This window comes from Manacus candei, unplaced genomic scaffold (assembly GCF_025592945.1).
Source record: "Manacus candei isolate 608988 ecotype Guabito, Panama unplaced genomic scaffold, ASM2559294v1 h1tg000037l, whole genome shotgun sequence".
Taxonomy (NCBI): domain Eukaryota; kingdom Metazoa; phylum Chordata; class Aves; order Passeriformes; family Pipridae; genus Manacus; species Manacus candei.
The window spans coordinates 8,591,674-8,610,025 of NW_026138085.1; the positions used below are offsets into that span (position 1 = coordinate 8,591,674).

Consider the following 18,352-nt stretch of genomic DNA (forward strand, 5'->3'; position numbering starts at 1 on the left):
TGCTCTGAACCATGTGCCACACTCCCTTCCAGCCACCTCACTCCAACACATTCCCTCGTCTCCTTCCAGCCCTATTGGCACCATCATTTTGATGATGTGAAGCTCAGAAGAGCTGCATCTCAGAGCAGTTTGAGAGGCAGTAATGTTCCTCCATGTAGCCCAGGCTGCTCCCAGGTCTGTGAGGCACCAGAAGGGACTGGAGCCAGCCTGTCACATCCAGGCATTGCAGATTCCTGGTGTGATTCCCCAGCAGTGACAAAACCTCTGGGACAAAGCCTGCTCAGCTTTGTGTCCCCACAGAGACTTTGGGGATGGTAGTCAAACCCACCCAGTCCTCCCCTGCCCTGCATCTAGAGATCCATGCACAGAGCTAAAGATCCTCTGGGCTTTCCACTGACCTCCTGTCACTTCTTCTTCCCCACCCCATGTTCCCAGGAAGCCCCAGAGATAAATCTCATGCCATTTGGGGGGATAAGACTCATAAAAGCTGCCTCACACAAACAGAAGGAGAAGGCATCTGAGAGAGCTTGCAGCCAGCCAGCTCCCAGGGGTGATCCATTCCCCAAGGCAACATCTGGAGCCTCACCAGCAGCTGGCCTGCTCCCTCCTGATTGCCTCAGGAGGTCTGGAAGTATTTAACACCAAAAACTCAGGTCTTGTGTACCCTACCCTTTTTCCCTTAAAGTCTCTGTGGACAAGAGGCAATTTAGAACAAGGATATTTGAAGAAACAAGTCCAGAGGAACTGCTGACTGTTGCTAACTCTCCACTTCACTTTTTTTTTTCCTAAGTTCTATTTTACAGTCATGTCTGTTGTTTTCCTCATGGAGGATAAATGATCTGTTGACATCCTCAAGGCAGAGAAAGTTCCCAGTGGGCAGTTCTTCCTAAGAGACTGCTACAAAACCAACCTGATGTGGCCTATTTAATATTTGTAAGGCTGAAAAAAAACTAAGCGTCAAGAAAAAAGCAACAGTAATTTTGAGGCTTCATAACAAAGCAGAACAGTAAGCACAAGTTACCCGAAAAGTCACCTTTAGGCTACAGCCATCTATTTTTAATGACAAGGCTCAAATAAATTTTTTATCACTGTTGTCTTAGTGTAACCATCACTACAAAGCCTCCTGGAAATAAGAGGTGAGGGGGAGCAGGAGGAGATCCCAGTTGCCCAAGATAATGTATCTCCCATGCAGGCTGCTACTGTGAGGTGCCCTTGCTGGGTGCGACTTTCAGCTCTTCCTCAAACACTTGGGGCGCCTGCAGAACTCCCAGATTCACAGGGATGGTTTGTAATGGCACAAGCAGCAATCCCAGCTCCTGCTAATCACACAGGATTAGCATTAGTTCCCTGCCCCTGCAGGACAACTCCATCCATGAATGTCTGCTGAGAGACAAGCATGGAAAGCTCATTATACCTGCACTTAGCAGGGAGGAGAGACCCCTGCCAAAAAAGATTGCCTATCTGGCCTGTCTTCCTTCCTGCCACAGTGGTCCAGGGCCAGTTCACATGTTTCCCAGGACGGAGACTCCCACAGGGACATGTTCCTGCCTCACAGTCCCACCAGGGACCCCGAACTCCCCTGCCACTCTGCTTTCTTCTGCCTGAGCTCCACACAATGGCCTGGGTGGGTGTCCCCAGTGCCACACACAGGGCTGTCAGCTCTGATGTCTGTTCAGATGTCCACTTCCTGCCTCCCAATTTTCATTATTTACAGGCACTAACAAATTCACTTCTTCATGGAGCTGGGCCAAAACCAGCAAACGACTGCTCCTTCCCCCTCCTAAGGGCCCAGAGCCCAGCGCACAGGGAAGGCATCACAACTATGTAACCTGGGGTCACATTTCACCCTGGACTCAATTACCAAGGGTTAAAAATGGAACAAGTCTTTACTTTCCCATAGGAAAGTTGCTCTCTGTTGCCCACTGCCTCCAGTGGCCTTCTGACACTTCTAGAGAAAACAGCATCCTCCTCAGTTCTGGTTCATAAGGAATTTCTCCAGAGTGCCTTCCATGCTGGCGGCTCCCCAGCAGACAGATCCTCTCCAAGCCACCACATCCTGCTCACATGGAGCATCCCTGGGTGGCTGGTCCTGCTGTGGGGGGAAGCTCCCATCAGCCTTCACACAACAGCAGCAAAACCAGGAAAATCATCGCAGTCCTCCTGTAAAAACCTCACACAAAACCCCCTCCCATACAAGTGGCACCAAAAGGAAGATGGAGATGATTTCTGCTGGGAAAGGGGATTCAGGAAAAATGCCTACAGGAGGGCATGACTGAGGTCAGCAGTTGGGGCCCTGCAGTCACATCAAAAACACTCAGTGAGAGGCTCTGCTCTCTTGCAGCACAATTTACTCTTCCCTGTCCCACCAAGATGCATCCACCTGAGGAAAGGACAGCCAAAAACACCTGAAACCATAACGGATCTACTGATAGGAAGGTCCTTGTCCCAGTACAGGTCGTGGGACCAGGGGACCTGTGACTCCATAAGGTCACATCTGGAAATGTTTTTATATATATATATATATATATATATATATATATTTATATATATATGTATGTATAAAATCTGGGCAGACAGTACACAGAGTGCCCAAAACACCCTTCAGCCCCTGCTTCTGCCCAGCACAGGAGGCACCAGAAGGTGCAGAGGGCACATGAAGCCACAGTCAATTCCAGCCCTTGCAAGAGCAGCACGGGGAGGGATTTTAAAACCCACGACTTGAATATAAGCAGAGGAAGCCCAGAGCATGTCCAGGGACAGCAACATGCGTATAGAAAAGGAGAGGTAAGACCACGTCTGTAAGTACAGCTGCCTCATTGTCTCAAGCCTCCAGGGGCAGAGGGGTCTGTTCAGCAAGAATTGAGCAGCTGCCAACCTCCTCTCTGCTTCCCCAAGCACCCAGTAGGCCCTCAGCCCCAGAAATTTTGGGATCACTGGGATCACAGGCGGCAGCAGCAGCACATCCAGTTTATGTTAAAAGCCCACCCAATCCATACCAAGCGGGCCCCAGAGGGAGCATGGGCTGGTAACCCAGGGACTTAGAAACAAGTGCCACCTTGTACCTATTCATTGCTGGGCTCAGGGAGGCCACTCAGTCCCTCAGCTCATCTCCATGAGGAGCCAGATTGGTGCAGGGGCCAGAGGCAGAGCTCCCCACTGACTGCAAAGTACTGCTGGCATCCCAACGGTGGGGATGTGAAAATCACCCCCCTTGGAGCACAGACAGCATCACCACCAAGCCCCTCACAGCTGCCTTCAACCCTGGTGCAGACGGGGCTCTTCCAAAGGGTCCTGTCTCAGAACACACAACCACACCAGCACAACGAGGCACAAGTGCATTGGGCTTTCTGTGCACAGCACCACTTGTTTACCCCCCACTGCTGCTCCTTCTGCATCAGCCAGGTCTCCCCTAACAGCTTCAAACAGCGTGACGTGCATCAGAAGAAAAATGAGATGTTTTACTAGCACAGCCATTGGAAGCAGAGCGAGAAAATGCAGCAGCCCTCGGACTGGAAAGGCTGAGCCACAGTTTGGGAGGTTTCCCAGCTGGGCTAGGGGGCTCTGGAACCACTCATGCCTGATGCCTGGGCAGAAAAGATTATCTGGTGGAAAGAGGAAGAGCTCAATCCACAGACACACATTGCTGAGCCTTGTTTAGAGACTGCTGCTGTCTTTGCCTGTCTTGTTTAGCTCGTGCAGCCACACTACTGTGTGGAGCTGAGGGAGCCCCCTTTGTGCCCACCCGTGACAGCAAAGCCAGGCACTTAAGGAGCTGGACAGTGTCCTGCTGGTCAGGGCTGGGACAGTCCATCCCTGCAGAGGTGCTCAGACACCCTGGCTGCCACCAAAACACACTTGGGCAGTGCAGAGGAAAGAAGAGGCAGCACAGGATCTCCCTGGGGTGGGGGTTTGGGTCTCCCCTTGCTCACATGGGCAGGATGGGGGCCAGGTCTGCAGATGGTTGACACTCACTGCAGGGGTCAGGTTTCCAAGAGCTGGGACACATCTCCAAAGAGCTCAGCACCCAGCACAGGAGGGGTGCCAGGAAACCTGGCCCCCAGGATCCAGAATGCTTCATAAAAATACACACAGCAATGTCTATTCTGTCTCCCACACACACTGCAGCATACATAATTTCCACCACAGTAAGGGGAGAGATATACATCAATGATCCTCTTTCATTTCTCTTGCTGAAAGCTGCTGGCTACAGAATTTGGCAGCCAGGGAGCTGATGGTACAGCTCACACAGCCACTCCAAAGGGGAGCATCAGCTCCATACACGGTCCCATCCCTGGCCTCTGCCCTGTAGCAGGCCAGGTTCACTTCTATAGCTCATTAAAGAGGGATAAAAGTAACCTTTAAAGGTTGCTTTCATGTGAAACAAGTCTAAAACCAAACAATGACTTGGCAAAGGGTGAATTGGATTTTTAAAAGCAATGCATTTTACTGGAAATCTTATTTCTTTCTTCTTTTTTTTCCCCCCCTCTTTTTCTTCCTTTGAGCCTGATGGTGGATTATTTTTCCTTGACACAATCCCGCCTCCGCTGTGATAGATGACGGCACATTTAGCAGTGTTCAGCCAAAACTTTTTATCTCCATATGGAAGATGGATGGATGAGGACTCTGAAGCCCTCATCAATTCCTTCAAGAACAAACAAGGATCCAGCCCAAACCCCCTCCCAGGTTTGTTTAAAATACACAGAGCATAGGGCAGATGATGTGAACCTATAAAGCTCCATCTGGCCCCATTTTCAGTGTTTATGAAGCAAAATGGAACGTGCACTGCCCGAGACATCCGGCCACCTCCCTGGAAAGCACGAGGGACAGCTGTGGCTTGGAGGGGCTTTGTGCTGGGGGCCAGGACTGCCTGCACCACCTGTGTCAGATGTATAACATGTCAAGCACTGCTCTGTGGGGCAGGGTGAGAGGCTGAAGAGATGTCCCCAGCCATCTGAGCAGGGATCACACACAGCTCCTTGAGGGCAGAGGCTGCAAGAGCCAGAGAAGAAGCCAAGTAGCTCTTGTATAAAAAATAACAGGCAATGCATCACTGCAGTAGTCCTTCCTAGGAGCACACAATGCAGGAGAGTCATCCTGGATAAGCAAAGCAGAGCAGGAGATCGTAGAATCACAGAATGGTTTGGGTTGGAAGGGACCTTAAAGATCATCTTGTTCCAACACCCTGCCATGGGCAGGGACACCTTCCCCTAGACCAGGATGAGGAGGCCCTGGAGCAGCTCTGGACTTTGAAGGTTCCTCACCAGCATGGGCAACTTCCTTGCATCATCCCAGGTCAGACCCCATTTGCGGAGGTGAGGGAGCAAGCAGGTAACATTCAGGATTTCAAGTGAGTAAAGGAAAATTCATCAGCATCGCAGCTCATTCTTTCTTATCTTTACTTTTCATAAGAGCTGGGCCACAAGCCTTCAAAAAGCTTCTCTGAAAGCAGCTCAGCTCCATGTCCAGAAATGCCATATCCCACAGGACCACCTCCCAACCCCCTGACTACTCCCTTAGTTTCCCTTCCCACCTGAACCGAGAACTACAAAGAGTAGAGGTTATGGGTAGATTTCCTCCCTACAAGATGTTAGCAAAACTCCAGAGGAAACTTGCTGGGGGAGCACTAACCCTGAAGCAGGTTGGGTAGGAAGGACACAAGAGGTGAAGGGGGTTGAGAGTTGTACACCTGTAGGAAAACACTATGGACACATCCTGGCACAGGGCTCAGCAGCAACAGCCATTACACAAAACAACACATGCACCATAGCACTCACACACCTCATTAATAATGTCTAAAGCTCCCAATGCAACATGCCAGAGAAGTTACCTAACCAGCAATAAAAACTCCTTTGGCCCCGTCTCTGATACAAAAGCCAACACTCTTCATCTCGTAAAATGCAAAAAGCCCCCAGATGTTTATAAAACTCCATTGGGCAGCTCAGTGCAAATGTTGTTTAGCATCAAAGCACTAGGGATCAAAACTGACCATCCAGCTGACAGGAGCTTTGTAGATGCTGTCATGTAGCAGCAGGATGATCCTCTCCAGCTTCCCTCAGCATCAGACCAGTGCCCTCCAGCCCCACACCTCCTCTCACACCAACCCACTGAACACATCTTTCAGAGCAATTCCAGCACCTACTGCCCAGCAAGAGCAACAGGCAGGAACTAGTTTAGAATATGGAATAAATTCCTCACAGTGACGGTGGAGAGGCCCTGGCACAGGTTGCCCAGAGAACCTGTAGCTGCCCCATCCCTGGAAGTGTTCAGGGTCAGGTTGGACAGGGTTTGGAGCAACCTGGTCTAGTGGAAGGTGTCCCTGCCCATGGCAGGGGGTTGGAAATAGATGGTCTTCAAGGTACCTTCCAACCCAACCCAACCATTCCATTCATTCTATTTACACATGTCCATACGGGCACGTATGCACAGGTCAGTGGAAGATGCTGCCCACACGTAGCACATCCACATTGTGGATCCCAAATCATAGGAAAGCTTGCTGCATCCACTTGGCTCCTGCTGTTTCCTGGGGACTCTTTTGAAGGATGGAGTGCATGTGGGTGCTCTGCAGCCCACACCCGCAGGGCTGAGCACAAAAGCAGCTGGCACCGCTCTGTGCCACAGTCGGCAGCACATTGTGAGGCTTTAGACAGAGGAGCTCCCCAGGGATCTCCCAGTGACAAACACCATCCCAGTTCCATGGCTAAGACCAGGCCAAGTAAACACAGAGTATATTTATTGCTCCTAGGAAACGCTTTCATTTTCCCCCCCCCTCCTCCTCCATGTTCAATTCAAGATAGCAGCAGCGAGCTACGAAACACTCCCTCCATGTGGTGCTGTTAACCATGGGAAGTGAATGCATGCTAGCTTGGACAGATCATTATCCCTTCATGCACAGGGCTGAGGAAGGGGGTGGCAGTCTATAATGACGCTAATTAAGTCCTTAAGTGCCTTGGTAAAAAGCAGGTAAGACTTCAGCAAAGGCAGAATATTCCATTAGGGCAGGCTTCACCGTAGACACAATGCTGCATAATGGGATCCTGTAATTATGCCTGCACTGCAGAGACTTTTAAAAAAAGGAACCCTGTTTTACATTCTCTAATGCAAACAGCATGAAATGATGTTGCTTAGAAACCTTTACACTCCTACAGTGTGTGCAAAAAAGTTATTCCAGACATCTGTATTTAAAATAAAATTTAAAAACAATCCTACCGCACACACTCACATGGATCTTGGCTTCACATTGAGTGATGAAGCCTATGAAATGTCAGAGGAAATTTAAATTAAAAAAAAAATGACACATGCATTTAAAAACTTGAGCAGCTTGTTAAGTCATTTCAGGTTATGTCTGGTACTGTTCCACCTCACCCCTTCACACAGAGCTCTATCTCTGTGGATTGATGGTACCATTTGTACCAATCCAGACTGAGAGGCTCATAATTGTTTCCCATGTCAGGCTGACCTCAAATACCTGGAAAAGATTTTCTTTTTCTAGTGAAGCGACCCCGGGTTTCACTCCAGCATTGGCACACACAGAACAGAGCACTGTCCAGGTGCTGGAGCCACAGGAAAGCCCCTCTGGTACAGACAGTGGGACAATTTTGTGCACAAGTCACATGGCAGGGCACAAGACCCTAACACCCACTGCCGCTGGTCGCTGCTCTGTGCCTCACCTCAGGCTGAGCAGGGTGGAGGGACACAGTAGTGCCCTGAAATTTCCTACACCAAAGGCAATACAGTCAGATCTGCAGCAGCCCATAAATAGCATTTTTACCAAGCATCATCCTGATACTTCCTCCCGTAATTCAGGCATTGCACCCCACAGGGATGACAGGGCCCTCTGGGGAAAGCTTCGTCTCAGTCCAGGTAGGCAGGTGGGGATGGGGTTTTCTGCGCCCAGGACACCACGCAGAGTGGGAGGGACTGTCAGCTTCACTCCTGTGTCCAAACCTAGCCCTGACCTGAGCCCCGGGCACAGCACAGCCCTGGGAGCCCCATCCAAGGCTGCCACTGCCTCCCACCCACCCATTGCTCTCCCCGCCATCTCCTCCTCCTCTCAGAAAAGGTCACCCCTCTCTGCCTGGCAACAGGAAGGAACGCTCGGCAGCAGGCACGGTTGATGGATGCGTCACAGCTGCCACCACGCTGTCACACGCCACGCAAAAGGCCAGCAGTTACTACAAGAGGAGTGCTGGGGATGTGACAGACCTGAGACAGGGGGATGTGTCCCAGCCGGCTGCGCTTGGCACGACGCAGAAAACTGAGCTGATGTCTTGTCTCCTTTCCCGCACCCAAACCCCACCGCTTGCAGGTTTCTAGTGGGTTTTTTTGACGTTCCCTGCTGGCAAAGGGGGATGGAGACAGGAGATTGAGCCTGAGCACCTTCATTGACAGAGAAATGTAAATATCCTGAGGGATGGGCAAAAGTGGAAAGTCCTGTCCTATAGGGAAAGCCTTCACTGATGGGAGACCAAGTGCTGTGCCTCTGATGCAAAGGCCAGACTCAGCAAGGTCACCTGAACCGTGCTAACAAGCTGAAGTTGTGTCAGGGAAGGTTTAGGTTGGACATTGGGAAAAGGTTCTTCCCCCAGAGGGTGGTTGGGCACTGAACAGGCTCCCCAGGGCAGTGGTCACGGCCTCAAGGCTGACAGAGCTCAAGGAGTGTTTGGACAATGCTCTCAAGGACAGGGTGGAATTGTTGGGATGTCCTTTCCAGGGCCAGGAATTAGACTTTGATGATCCCTGTGGGTCCCTTCCAACTCAGGATATTCTACAATTCTATGAACAAGACCCCTGCATAAAGCAACTTTTTTCAGCTCTGCTGGTACCCAACCTCTCAGTTCTCTCCCAAGACTGCCTTGATCCTCAAGACTATAATGGCCAGAAGACATTTGTCTTAAAATCACCCTTCAGAACTGCCACTTTTCCCTCTATCCACTGCAAAGAACCTCCTCACGTTAACTATTACAACATTTTAAATGGCAGAGAAAGCGCTTTCTCTGCTCATGCTTTTCTGCTGATACCTGGGAAGATCCTTAGGCAGCATCATGGGTGAACTCCAGCTCCTGCAGGTGTTTCAGCCTCCTGCCAGGGAGCTCTTAGTGGTGGTACAGGTATCTACAAGCTTGACTCTTGTTCGCTACACGCTGCTTCACCCACAGATGCCAAGGATCCAAATTTGGAGCCTCATTCTCCCTATCCCCAGGCTTTGCAAATTCCTTTGCATCGCTCTGGGGCAGGAAGCAATGCCCTTTTGATCTACCCCACATGGGTTACATTTACTGGTTATTGCAAGCAGAAAAGAGCCAGAGCCAGACCAGAGGCAAAGGAACCAAACAGAAGGGTTTAACTTTTTAGTTTCCTGCTGCTGTTACAAGTCCTCCTGCAATCACAGGGAATGGATGGGTCTTGAGGCCAGAAATGCATAAAGCACTAAATCACAGGTTTTCAGCTCCCCGGTTTGTCCCCCCCAAAGAAGCAGCTTTGCCTTTATCACCTCTGGCTGTCACAGAATTGCCATCACCAGTAAGGCTGAAGGATCAGCACCTGCACTGAGCAATCAGCTCCCTGCAAGGCACTCCAAGGTTGGTCAGAGAAGAAGAGAGAAGGTGACAGGAGGAAAAGCCCTACAGTGGAGTGCACAGACCACCTGTCACCTCAGGGAAAGGGCTGTGTCCTGGATGGGTGAGAGCTCTCAGCTCTGAGACAGCACCAGGAGCATCAGGAGCTTACAGAGGGATCAGAAAGGAGCTCTTAGGAGAGGCACAGGGACAGCTCCCCTCCACGGACCCTTGGGCTTGTCCACATCTGCTCTCTGTGCCTCTCATCCCCCACCACTGGCACATGGAGTGCAACAAAACTGCTCACACCTGGATGAACTGCTCACAAAGTGAAATCGAGCACTAAGATGCTTTAAAGCCTTCTAGTAAAACAGGCATGAAAATTATTATCAAGTTGTGAGACTTTGTATGTCATCCAGAAGGCAGATGTTCGGCAGCTGCTGAAGGCAGAGGGTTGGCAAATTCCCCACTGCACACTGCTCTTGTCCAACTGGAGCAAACTGCAGAAACACATCCTTCCTGGGGGAATGTGCAGGGAGCGTGGCCCGGGCAGCTCTCCTCTGCCGGCTGCTCTCCTCCCACTGAGGGAGACAACCAACCTACAGGCACATTCTTCTTCCATCTTTGATTGTTGCTAAAAATAATCAATACAAACTACGTGGCTCAGCCTGCTCTCACCATTGTTCATTGTGGGGTGAAGTCCAGATCAGATCGAATGTAATTCCATGTGTGGAGTGCTGCTGGTCTCCCAGGGTTCATGTGGGAGCACAGTCAGTGTCTGTCTGTCCACCAGATACACACAGTGCTAATGGGCATGAACGTGCAGATAGATATAATGCACTGACTGGGCCTCCAGCAACTGGGAGATGAGAAAACGTGCACAGAAATGGAAAATGAAGCTAAGGAGTTGGGTTTCCCTGTGTACATGCAAGTAAGAAGTTGGAAATCCTGTGATCTCCAAAACAATGGGAGAATGTTCAACCCATTACATCGTACAACATCAGTCATCTCCGTGCTGGTATCTGCACAGCCACCTGAAAACTCAGTGTGTGCTCCCCAAATCTTGCACTCATTATTGAAGTTTAGGTAAATGACAGCAGTTACATAGTTATTTTTCCTCCCAGTATGGTGAGACCAAACAATTAAAGGACAAGTCCCAAGTCTGAGAGATAACATTGCAAAATACAACATACTGGCAACTTCTGCCCATGCTCCAGAACAAACCGTAAAACAGCAAGGAGGTCTCATTTCTGCTTGCACTTCCACTTCAAGGGGCCAGAGCACATCTGACTTCTTATAAATAACTAAGCAAAGTACAGGTTTCATCTGGCTGCCCTCTGCATGGATAATGGATATTTTACAAGGGGAGAGGGGAGGTGAACAGCCAAGAGAAATAAAGTGAAAGTCTAAAACTGCTGTTAGAGATGGGAAGTGGGATGAGCAGCACCTGCAGAGCCCACGGGATCTCTTTACCTTCTACCCCAAGAAACCACTAATACCACTTGGGGTTATTTCTCCTGTGTGGTATTTAAAAGCCAGTTCTAAAGACTGGATTCAATGCCCACAGCAGCGCAGAATGTTCCCAACCAGCTCCAGCAAAGAGTTAAACACAGGAAACCTGTTGATTAATTTGCAGGCAACAAGCTGCACTAATAAAGCCCTGGGGACCTTAATCAAGCTGTTTGCTGGTTGCCAGACCAAAGCAGGAAGATGGGCAGAGCTGTCAGGATGGATTAGTGTTTGCCCACTGGCAACGTTGCTCCTGAATGAAAGAAAGCGGGGGGAGAAACACACACATAAAGGTCTTTTCCAGCCTGAATGGCTCCATGATTCTTTACATGCAGCTGCAGAACACAGAGGGGAAGTGATGTGCCTGGTGCTGGCCGGAGCAGGGCCCGAGGCCGGATGGCTGCAGAGCTCCAGCCTACACAGGGGAGGTAACTCAGGAGATGGGTTTGGATCTTGGGTTTTACGTTCACCTCCATTGTTTGCAATTCCTTCCGAAAAGCTGGGAAGGAGAAATTTCTTCCTTTTTCTATTTAAAAAGGTCCTGTGCTTTTCCATTCAGTAATTTTTCCTGACCTTCATTCTGCTCCTATTCCATGGAGAGCTGAATGAAATGAAGTTGTTTATGACTGACCCCATTTTGAAACGTTTTGGTGGCACACATTGGGGTAGGATGTTTTGCAAATTCAGCTTAAGTTCAAAAAGAACCATTTCCTTTCATTATGACAAGGTTTGACTTGGGTGCATTTACTGTTCTGACACAGCACCATTGGGTTAATGCAGCAGAATCCAAACAAACCCTCTGCCTTCCCATCCCTTAACCAACTGCAAGGAACCCAAGTGGAATCAGTACCAGAATAAGTAAGAATTACAGATATGAACTATGTTTCTGGTTATTTGCATGTTTTAAGCAGCTAAACTTTATTTAACCTGATAATCCTTTCCATCAGAAGCATGTCCCTGTGTGCTGCCAGGGAGCATCTGTCTTGGGGTTCCAGTTCAACAGGCTGTTGTATGTCCAAGAGGATGTACAGAGCTTGTAAAACACCTGGCTCTATACAGGAATCATCATGGAAACCCAAAAGATTGATTTTATTTAGCTAAAATTTAACAGACCAAAACAAAGAAGGAGAGAATTGCTCAGCTGTGTATCTTACTTACACAAGGCCATTTCCCCCACCAGCTTTCTGCTGTTCCAGCCAGCAGGAAAGAAATATCCTCTGGGCATTCCTGCAGCTGGTGTAAGTTGCTATAGATCCACTCATCTCAGCACAGCTTTGATAATTTACACCCACCAAAGATCATCTTCTCCTGTGTTTACAGCTCCATCAAACATCACAAGGGACACAAGCAGGATGTTGACACCTCATGACTTGTACCCATGGATGAAGGGGATGGTGAGCACTAAGAAAATGCAAATGCAGCTGAGGATTAGCAAAAGCAATTATGAAAAACAAGTAGTGGAAATAATGATTCATCAGGAATTGAATCTGATGTTGAGCCCAGTCCTGCACTCAGTGGGTGAGGATTCCAGGCCTATAGAAATAATTTTTAAAACTATTTAAATGAAAAAAAAATGCCCATTGCTAGTTTTGCAATAGCATGTTTTTGTCTACCCTATCTTACAGACAGCTCAGGACCCTGGAAAACAAATCCTTCTCTCCCCACCAAAACTTCAAGTCAAAAAGAAACACTGCATAACATTGAAGCCAGATAGGAAGATCTTTGTGAAAGTTTGCATCAAGCCAGAGGCCAGACTGAGTGGTTCAGTCTCTCTGAACAAAAATACCATAAATATACCTGCCTATTTATTTCCTAGCTGATCTCCGAGCACTTTCAATATACTTTAGAAAATAATGATGTCACAGTAGCCCCCTTAATTGCTGGAAAACACGGACGCACAGAAACACAGATGACCTTGCTCAAGGTCAGGTATTCCTGAGACAACACTGGATGCTCTCAGCCACCATCTCCTCCACCTCATGGGGAAATACACCAGGCATTTCCCCAAGCACAGCCCCAACAGCCAAATGCCATGTCAGCTCTAGCCAAGGCTGAAAGGATGTTCTCTTTGGGTACAGACATCAACAACAGGTCTGTGCCTTGAGCTGGAGAGAACCTGATAACCAGAAACACCCTCTCATGAGACAATATTTCCATTGCTTTCACTGGGAATAGGATCAGATCCAAAGCTGGGGAAAGGCTGGCACAGAACCCTGACAAGGGCTGAGGGCCATCAAACCTGGGTTAGCTCTCTTCACACCAACTGAGCAAAACAACCTTGCTCCGTTAGTGTCCGTCCTCCATCTGCAAAGATTCAGGTTAAAACATTGCAATTACAGGATAAAGTCAAGTGTCAAGTGAGTCACTACCATAAAGATGAAATAAGATAACTCAACTTGAATCCCTCCACCCCACTCCAGGGTCAGCAGCCAAAACATTTCCCTCGTCAGCTGCAAATTTCCTGCACTGCCAGTGAAATCACAAGCAAAAAGCCAATATTAGCTTTTTCCCCTCAGTGTTCAAAGTTGGATTCCCACAGGCTGTAATTTCACCACCCCTCAGATAACTCCAAACCCTGCCAGAAATACGTTAACGCCACACTGACACGCTGCATCTGCCCGGCTGGTTCAGCTCTGCTGAGCCCACTGAGGAAGGACTGTGCTGGGCTGTGTACTGGGAACAACTCCTGTTACTCTGCCTGGAGTAAGGAGAGCTGGCGAGGAAGGGTTGGTCATATGGACTCAGATTTTTCCTTCCAACAGCTCAGACAGAGGCACATGAATCTCCCTGAGGGAGAAACATGGGCCCGAGTACAAGGCAGAAGTTTCTGACATCAGCTCTCCTGTCACAATGAGACTGGTGGAGTTATACTGATGAGCAAACTACATGGGACTACCACAAAATGGGCTTCCTGGAAGTCCCTCACCTTCTTATATTTCCTTTGATGCAGCCAAGTGTCCAACTGGGGTCTTATCCAGGATCTAACCCACGTTTGTTGGCCCCTGGGTGCAAAGCCACCAGGGAGAACCTCTGGGAAGGGGAAGAAAGAATGTCCTTCAGGGCATTCATGCCCTTACAAGAAGCACCTGGTACATGCCACAGACATGGACCATCAAGCAGGTTTAGTATCAAAGTGAACAGCAAAGTGATCAGTGCCACCAAAAACCCTCAGCATCCAAGCTCCCAGTGCAACCAGTGCAGGAGGGTCCGTGTCACGGCCACACAGGTTGTGGTTGCTGACAAAAAGCCAGCTCTGCTCATAGGCTGCCTCAGCCCTGAGCTTCGCTGCTCAGTCCCCTCTTGTGGTCAAATTATTTGTTAATCACCAAGGCACCATGTCCCCAAAGCTGTGGGTAGGCCATGGGAAAGACAGAACTGCTGATCCTGTTCCAGCTCCAGTTCTATTTAATAGTCCCAAGGGTCACAGTAGTTCTGGGACAAAACCCCAGGCAACACTGTCATCAAAGAGGAGGAAAAAGCCTGGCTAGCCAAGAGTAAATCAATGGCAACAATTGAAATGCAATTTCCTAGCAAAAAGCCAGAACATAAAAACAGCAGGGGCAATCCATTATAAGATAGATAAAGATAATTCAGGGGAGACAAAAATCAGTAGGGAGAGGGGTGGGGAAAAACCCAATGTTCAGAGCTTAGATCACTTACTGCAGCAGAAAAACAATATAAAAATACAGAATATAATCTTACTGAAGCCAGTGGAACATTACCATGAATTATAGGCTCCAAATAGCTGAAAACAAAATCAAACAGGGAGTTTGTTTGCAGGAGAATTTCAGATGACTCTGTGGGTCACCTCGATATCCAGCAGTTATGGAAGAAAAGGAAGGTAGTGAGGAACTAAATTATTTATGTCAGTCAAGCTTATCTGTCACAGGGCTACACCTTTCCTACCGCAGCACATTTCTGGGATTAATGATCAGGCACTATCTAGAGCTGGGCAGAAGAAGAAAAACTGAAGTGATTTGGCTATTGGGGGAAAAAAAAAAAAAAAAAAAAAAAAAGATGCATTACCCAGCTCAGCTAACACTGAACTTCAGAGGGATATCTCCCTGAACCAATAAAAAGATACACTTTGTGATAACTAAAAAAAATTAAGCACTAAAGGATAGCAAGAACAAGAGCTCTGCTGAAAAGTGCATCCAGGAATGACAATGTGGTTAGTGTGGTGCCAACGCCTGATAAACTAATTAAGATGCTAATTAAAAGCAGAGCACTTTTCCATCTGGGGTTCCCAGCAGAGACTGGCTTTAGCCTGAACAAGTCTCACCAGGGAAAGGGGATGGGTGAACAAAGAGGGCAACTGATTGACAACACAGTTAGGTTTTTATGCCCTCTTTGATGAGACCCTTCACAAAAGGTTGTTGAAGAGAACACAAAGTCATGGGAAATGGCAAAAAAGCAAATGAATTAGGGAGTGGATAAAGAGGAGAAATAAGCAGGTGGTTTCATTAGGGCAATTTCCTCACCTTAAATTACTAACTCCCCATTGCAATCACCAGTTTATGAACCTAGAAAACAGCCTGAGGGGTTAAAATTCTGTCTTCCACAAGTTACTATAAAGGAAAACTGAGAAAACTTCAGAGGAGTGAGACAAAAGCAGTGGATGGGTAGTGGTGGCCAAACTGACACCTTTTTCACCCACCAGGTTGGTCAGCACCCCACAGAAAGCGCTCTGCACAGCCCAAGGACAACACATGCCCAAAAATACATGCAAGCAAACTGGAAATCAACTTAGTGATGTGGAACAAGGCTTGTGAGCCCAGTCTGTCCCCATGGACATCAGCACTGAGAACCCTGCAGGGCCTCAAAGGGGTGAGAGGAAAACATCCATCTTAGAAAGACAGAGCAAGGAGGTGACAACGTCCCAGCTTTCACTTTCTCCTTTCCGAGAAAGGCACTGATTAGAAAAGATGTTGATGCTGTGAAATGAAAGTTTAGAAAGTTATTAATTGAAAACATTCGTGTTGTATAACCTTAACTCAGCATTCCTTGATACTCTTGCTTTCCAGGAAATGGAGCAGGTTTCTGTCAGGAGAGGGAGAAAGGATGCCTTTAAGGGTAGCCATTGAGTGTTTATCTTTGCAGCCTCTCAGAATGTTTATTTTTGTTTGGGCGTGGACAGACTAGCTAGAGGAAATTATTTAGAAGATACCATATAATTGCACAAAAGTACATTGTTTGGCAATAATCCTCCCATGAAATTTATCACTCAATGCACCATCACCACAGGGCTACCACAAAAACCCTGCAGTGCAAACCTCAAAGGCTCAGCTCAACCTCCAGCCCTCCCAGGATGGCTTTCACCTGGCCCATGGTGGCACTGAGGGCCACTTGGCTTAACAGGTCCCACACAACTTGCTCAACCCTAGACAGTGACAGGAAACCTTGCCCACAGCATGCACAGCACCAGTTGTGGTCACATCCATGAAGAGGGTCAGCAGAGCTAAAAGGGTGTTAACTGGGAACAGCCACCAGCCCAGGAAAAGGTCTTGCAGAAGAACAGAGGCAGCAGCAGTGGAGGTGGGCATGGGATCTCCTAGATGGCTCTTCTGCCCTCTTTCCTTCACTTCCCAGGGTTGGGGAGCCATGTGGTGCCCCAGGAGCTGAGAGGAGAATGCCACCAGCCCCAAAGGCACCCAGGGACCATCTGTCCTCAGGCACAACTCAGGTCTTTCAGCACATCTGAAGAACCAGGAGAAGATGATAACACGGTATCACTGCCCATGGCCAGCAATCAGCAGGCTCAGAGGGAACAGACTGCACAATTATCTAAATAACAGGATGATCCGGCATTATAAAAGATGCTGATAACGAGATTTTCATAAGTACTTCTAGGGCATGTTACTGCTGCCCTTAAGATAATCTCAAAAGCATTCAAATGACAGTTTGAGAGTCAGGGATACATTATTCCACCTGGAATTTTACAAGGCTCCTTCCACCATCCCCTGAAGCATCTGAGACTGGTAATGTTTTGGAGAAGGCTCTACTGGTCCACAGAAAAGGATCCCTGCAGCAATGCCTAAGAAAAGCTCCCTCCCAGCAAACCACTACACTGTGAAAAAAGGTGGGTGGAGGGGGAAAGGAAAGGGTCATTTTTGGTTTCCACTGGTACCAATTATGCTTCTGGCACATTTATTTTTTTTTCCCCCGTAATCAAGATAGTGAGGTTAGGCTTTTTATTTTTAAATAAACAAAGGCTATAATGGGAATTTGTGCTGGGGCATGTCTGGAGCCTCCAGCTTATCAGAACCGTCATGGGACACAGAATTTTTGTTCATTTTATCTGGGGGGAAAAAAAAAAAAAAAAGTCACTGAAGCCCACAGACCCAGCCCACAGGAGTGGAAGGGAGGTCCCCCTTATTTCCAGCAGATCCTGGATTTAGCATGTCAGCTTTGACTGGAGGCGACAAGGGGGCAAACACACAGCAATTAGCAAACAAACAGCTTCTGCTGCCATCCCGAGCTCTGCCGGGACTCGAGCATTGACTGGCAATTAAGAGTTCAGAGGGAAGCCCACAACACCCATCTCCAGGGGCACATTTCTAGCCCTGAGAATGTCCCTTGCATAAAGATGTGGCTGAGAGGAGCTTCTCAGTGTCCCTACCCCTACCTCATGCTCTCAAATCCTCCGCTAGTTTAATGTTCAGCCTGGGACCCACAGCCCCCTCCCCCTTGGAGGGGCAGTACCAGGGTGGGATGCAGAGGGGTCACTGGCAAAGGAGGGTACCCCAGGTTCTGTCTGGTCTTGCCTCTCCCAGCCTTGCTCTCCCCGTTTATACATTACTGGGGGAGAGAAGGTACTTGACAGCTGCAAAGAAGCAGATAATTCTGCCTGCCATGCCTGTGTTTACGCAAAAGCCGCTGGTTTATGAGGAACAGCTTAGTCAAAGCACACAAAGAAACACCCTGCAATATTTTTTGAAGAGGTTGTTTTTTTTTATTGCTTCGAGAAGTAAAAGGTTACCTACAGAAATAGAGAGAACGAGGCAGCTTAACAAACAACTGCTTCTTGTTTTTCTTATTCTGCATCTTCTCTTCCAAACCCTGCTCACCCCCAGCTCCCCTTCCAGCTGCTCCCCACACCCAGTGCCCAGGGACCCTCCTGTTCCTGCCTGATGCTGTCAGCATGGCAGACACAGCAAGGAGCACCCAGCACCTACAAAAACATGCAGCTGGGAAGGGGAAAAGCTTCAGAGCATGGTCAGAACAGCTCAGTTTGTATTTGTTTCTCCACATCAGTGTAAGGGGAATGAGAGAAGCGGGAGATCCTCCAT

General features: G+C 48.5%; 2 long non-coding RNA genes across 4 annotated transcripts in view; one reads left to right on the forward strand and one right to left on the reverse strand.

Annotated features, from left to right (window-relative positions):
* LOC127473698 (uncharacterized) overlaps positions 1 to 18,352 on the reverse strand; it is a 901,041-nt gene that overhangs the window by 414,447 nt on the left and 468,242 nt on the right. The gene's annotated exons all lie outside the window — the stretch shown is intronic.
* LOC127473699 (uncharacterized) lies at positions 8,151 to 12,886 on the forward strand. 2 transcript variants are annotated; one of them, XR_007905554.1, is made up of 3 exons: positions 8,151 to 8,394; positions 12,384 to 12,581; positions 12,689 to 12,886. It is a non-coding gene; the product is annotated as an uncharacterized LOC127473699 (long non-coding RNA). The 2 variants fall into 2 exon arrangements; XR_007905555.1 differs by having other exon boundaries at positions 12,384 to 12,577.